General features: G+C 46.0%; 1 pseudogene across 1 annotated transcript; it reads right to left on the bottom strand.

Moving 5' to 3' along the window:
* Positions 1 to 269: 269 nt before the first annotated feature.
* LOC108517706 (tryptophan--tRNA ligase, cytoplasmic pseudogene) lies at positions 270 to 1,165 on the bottom strand (annotated as a pseudogene). The gene has a single exon (XR_001882191.1). The product of XR_001882191.1 is annotated as a tryptophan--tRNA ligase, cytoplasmic pseudogene (transcript).
* Positions 1,166 to 5,395: the final 4,230 nt, after the last annotated feature.

The following is a 5,395-nucleotide window of genomic DNA, read 5'->3' as shown; positions in this document are numbered from 1 at the left end:
GCTCTGTCGCCCAGGCTGGAGTGCAGTGGCCGGATCTTGGCTCACTGCAAGCTCCGTCTCCCGGGTTAACGCCATTCTCCTGCCTCAGCCTCCCCAGTAGCTGGGACTACAGGCGCCCGCCGCCTCGCCCGGCTAGTTTTTTTGTATTTTTTAGTAGAGACGGGGTTTCACCGGGTTAGCCAGGATGGTCTCGATCTCCTGACCTTGTGATCCTCCCGTCTCAGCCTCCCAAAGTGCTGGGATTACAGGCTTGAGCCACCGCGCCCGGCTAGAATATATATTTTTAAACAGAGTGGGTCATAAGAGTATACTTGGAACCCTCGGAGTCCTCCACGGACCAGAACAGGGTGGCCCATGGACTTCCAGACAAAGGCGCCACTCTTTGGGGCTGCTCTGGGGAGAGACTCACAGCTGGACTTCTCTATCTGACCATGCAATGTTAGCCAGCACCAATCACCCACAATGCTTTGCCCAGAAGAGACAGAAATAATGGAACTCACAGGAAGAAACAGTATTGATAACATACACAGGCTTACAGAGACCAGGCCCAATAATAATCATGAGACAGAAGCCTACGGGTGGTGGTGCTTTGACTGGGCTGGGATTATTGATACATCACTTCTTTTATAAGCATATGTAAAACGAGTGCTACTGAAAGTCGAAGGACAGCTCCCGGGGAGTCATGAACTCTTTTGCTATCTCGTCCGTGACCTCCTTGCGCCGGGCCTGGTGCTCTGCGATCAAGGGCTGGAGAACCTCTATGAGTACCTTCTTGAGCTCACCGGTGAGCATGGCACCGCTGGTGTAATCCTTCCTGATCTGCTCGAGCTTGTCGTCGTCCTCGAGGAAGAAGGTCAGGTACATGAAAGACACGTCCACATCACAGTTGCCCCCAAACTGCCTGTGCTCCTCGATGGTGTCTCTCCCTCCAGAAAATGCATGCTTATTGACCTTGGTTTTGATCTGCTTTGTCGTGTCAGTGAGGAAGATGGAGGAGTTGGGGTCGCTGGCACTCATTTTGGTCTGGGCGCCCTGCAGGGCAGGGAAGAAGGTGGAGTGCAGCAGGGCTGGTTTAGGATAGCCAATCCTGGGGGCGACGTCCCTTGTCATTCTAAAGTAAGGATCCTGGTCAATGGCACATGGGATAAGGCACTGGATATCTGTCCTTATCCAGGCACTGGATATCTGTCCTTATTTTTTTGAGACCAAGTCTCGCTCAGTCGCCCAGGCTGGAGAGCAGTGGCGCGATCTCGGCTCACTGCAACCTCCGCCTCCCTGGTTCACGCCATTCTCCCGCCTCAGCCTCCAGAGTAACTGGGACTACAGGCGCCCGCCACCACGCCCGGCTAATTTTTTGCATTTTTAGTAGAGACGGAGTTTCACCGTGTTAGCCAGGATAGTCTCGATCTCCTGACTTCGTGATCCACCTGCCTCGGCCTCCCAAAGGGCTGGGATTACAGGCGTGAGCCACCGTGCCCAGCCTTTAATATTCTCAAAATATTTACTAAGTTCTATCATGTTTTTTACCTGTACCATCCCAATTTAACTAATTAGAGTATAAATGTTGCATCTCATTTATAAGGTACTTTTTAGGGATGATATCTACACAACCAAAGATGAAAGTCAGACTGGGCAATTTATTCAGTCAATATAATTAAGATATTTATTTATTTATTTATTTATTTTATTTTTTTAGACAGTCTCGCTCTGTCCCCCAGGCTGGAGTGCAATGGTGCCATCTTGGCGCACTGCAACCTCTGCCTCCCGGATTCAAGCAATTCTCCTGCCTCAGCCTCCTGAGTAGCTGGGATCACGGGTGCATGCCACCATGCCCAGCTAATTTTTGTGTTTTTAGTAGAGACGGGGTTTCACCATGTTGGTCAGGCTGGTCTCGAACTCCTGACCTCATGATCCACCTGCCTCGACCTCCCAAAGTGCTGGGATTACAGGCGTGCGCCACCGTGCCCGGCCATTATTTATTTTTGAGACGGGGTCTCACTCTGTCACCCAGGCTGGAGTGCAGTGGTGCAATCATGGATCGCTGCAGCCTCTTCTCCGGCTCAAGTGATTCTCCCATTGTAGCCTTCTGAGTAGCTGGGACTACAGGTGTGTACCACCACGACTGGCTAATTTTTTATTTCTTTGTAAAAGTGGAGTCTCCCTTTATTTCCCAGCCTGTTCTTGAACTCCTGGCTTCAAGTGATCCTCCTTCCTTGGCCTCCCAATGTGCAGGGATTACAGGAATAAACCATCACACCTAGGTATGTTGCCCAGGCTGGAGTGCAGTGGCTATTCACAGATGTGATCATAGGGCACTGTGGCCTCGAACTCCTGGATTCAAGCAATCATCCTGCCTCAGTCTCCTGAGTCGCTGGAACTACAGCTACTCGAGAGGCTAAGGTGGAAGGATCACTTGAGCACAGGAGGCAGAGGCTGCAGTGAACCATGATCATGCCACTGCACTCCAGCCTGGGTAACAGACTGAGACCCTATCTCAAAAAAAAAAAAAAATTCTCAGCCTCAGAGAGCTTCTATTCTGGAAGACAGAAGTAAAATGCTTAATTAACATTTCACTACATGTTTTCTTATTTGAAAAGTAGATCACATGCCATTAAAACATTAAAATAGGCTGGGCGTGGTGGCTCACACCTGTAATCCCAATACTTTGGGAGGCCAAGGCGGGTAGATCACGAGGTCAAGGGATCGAGACCATCCTGGCCAACATGGTGAAACCCCCGTCTCTACTAAAATACAAAATTAGCTGGGCATGGTGGTGCACACCTGTAGTCCCAGCTACTCGGGAGGCGGAGGCAGGAGACATGGCTTGAACCTGGGAGGCAGAGGTTGCAGTGAGCTGAGATTGTAGCACTGCATTCCAGCCTGGTGACAAAGCGAGACTCCGTCTCAGAAAAAAAAAAATTAATCTCTAGATTGTCATCACAGATTGAATTCAAGAACACCTAGAAGGAAATACTGTACCACATGCATTATTTTTCTGGATTTCAGAGAGTGTGAAATCTCTTTAGCCAGGTGCCTATAATCTCAGATAGTTGGGAGGCTGAGGCAGGAGAACCTCATGAACCCAGGAAGTAGAGGTTGCAGTGAGCTGAGATGGCACCATCGCACTCCAGCCTGGGCAACACAGTGAGACTCCGTCTCAACAACAACACAAAAGGTATGAAATCTCATTTAATGTTTATCATATAAATGATTACCTTATGGTTAAATTTGTATGCATCGTCCTAGAAAATTGTGCTTTTCTTTGTAATTATGCTTTTCTCCCTCTTTCCAGAACACATTTCTTCCCAGAGAGAAAGTATCTGGGAAGAAATGTGTTCACAGTGGAATGTCTCTAATGTTTACATTAAAATCAATGTAGATATCAATCTCTCACAGGGTCTCAAGACTTCCTTTCTGTCCCAATGAAGAAGCCTCTGATTTAATACTTAGTTTGTTCATTAATCATCATTGCACTATATTTTTTTAAAATCCCAATATATTTTGCTGGGTAAAAGCTGCTGACTCCTTGTTTACTTGAAATATGATAGAATCAAGCATGAACAAATCACAGAACATAAATTTGGGTGTTCAAAATACAAAAGATTAAAAACATACTCTGTCTACGTTAATAAAAACTTTCAAAGGGATTGCAACCAATTCTATCAAAGCCTTAGAAGTCCCTGCTTTGGCAGTTAAAAGAGAAGAACATGAAACATCTTGTGAATTTTTTTCTTTGTGGATAATTAAACACAAGCCATGAAAAAGCAAATGTGCAGATGTACACCATATTTTCCTCACTCTGAAGACTAGAGCCATGTTTTGGAGACTTAATATTTGAAAAAAAATTTTTTTTGAACTACATGTGAGGCATGTTACTGACTTTTTTCTTAAATTAATGTTTTTTGGTAATTTTATCAAGCATCGCCCCTGTGTCTTCCTTTCTATTTAAAGTGATTGAGTTTAGTTATCTTCTTCTTTCAGGGAGGCCAAACACATTTCCAAATAACCAGAGCACATTGTAAAAGTGTGTATGTGGGGGTGAGGGAGTGGCTCTCTATGTCAAGGTGGACATTGTCCTTCATTCAGTTTTCCCTTCATTCATAAGAGAAACCCTTCCTGCTGGTTGCTATCACAAAAGAGATACCATTTCTCCTGGGGCCTGTAAGAACTTATCTCCTTTTACTCAGAGTTGGAATCTCCCCAGTAGGGAGAAAATCAGACTCAATATTATTATGAACCACTTTTAAACCCTAAAGAGCCACATAGAAGTGAGCTATCCTGGGAACTCTTACAATTCATCTAGTAACTTAATAATTAGTGGCAAAATATGTTCATTTATTTCATCTATCCAGCCAACATACAATGAGATCCTGTAACTGGCCCAGGGCGGCTGGATGTGAGGGATGCCACTAAGAACAAGATACCTGCTCTCATGAAGATTAAAATCTGGTAGAGAAGAGACATTAATAAAATAATCCCACTAAAAAATATATACATACAATTACAACTCTCATAAGAATCAGGCAGAAAAGGTACATGGTGCCCGAAAGCTCAAAATAGGGGGACTTGATGCAGCTGGGGAGGGAAAGAGGTCAGGACTGCTTTCCTAATGAAGAGGTGGGGGATCCATTCCAGATTGAACCAGGGTTTGTGGAGCTGGAAAGACTGAATGAATGTCAGTGCAGCTGGATCTCAGAGAGCCAAGTCCCCATGGGTGTTGGGATGGGCGAGGGAGGGGAGAAATAAAGCTGGAAATATAGGGCAATAGTTAGATCAACAAAGCTTTATAGTTTTTTTGTCCAAGGAGCACTGAAGAATGGGAAGCATATTTGCGTCTTGAAAACGCTCCCTCTCTCGGAGAGCTAGCAGGAAGGTTGGGGGTAGGTGGAGGGTTGCCGGGGATCTGGCCAGTAGGGGGCTGCTGTAGTAGTTCCGGAGAGTCACAATAGGCTGGTGCTAGGCTGATGATATCAGCCATGGAGACAAGAGGAGATAACATAGACAGGCCAGTAAAAGTAACCATCACATTGGAGAATGCAGAAACTGCAGAACAGCCCTTGACAAAATGCTGTGAAGTCCATGCAGTAGATTTCCTCTCTTAATATTGTAAAGACGTCCACTGTGTGTCAGGGTGTTTCTTTCACGTTTCTTCTCATTCTGGAGAAGGGTGTGTCGGCTCAGATTCCATCTATGCGAAAAAAATTGGATAAATGAGTTTTCAGGTTGGGTGCAGTGGCTCACGCCTGTAATCCCAGCACTTTGGGAGGCCGAGACGGGTGGATCGCTTGAGGCCAGGAATTTGAAACCAGCTTGGGCAACACGGCGAAAACCCATCTCTACTAAAAATACAAAAATTCACCGGGTGTGGTGGCGTGTGCCTGTAATCCCAGCTACT

This window comes from Rhinopithecus bieti, unplaced genomic scaffold (genome assembly GCF_001698545.2).
Source record: "Rhinopithecus bieti isolate Rb0 unplaced genomic scaffold, ASM169854v2 scaffold_41619, whole genome shotgun sequence".
NCBI classification, from domain to species: Eukaryota; Metazoa; Chordata; class Mammalia; order Primates; family Cercopithecidae; genus Rhinopithecus; species Rhinopithecus bieti.
Note: the sequence above shows the minus strand (reverse complement) of the source record. Positions and strands in the feature narration are given on the sequence as shown.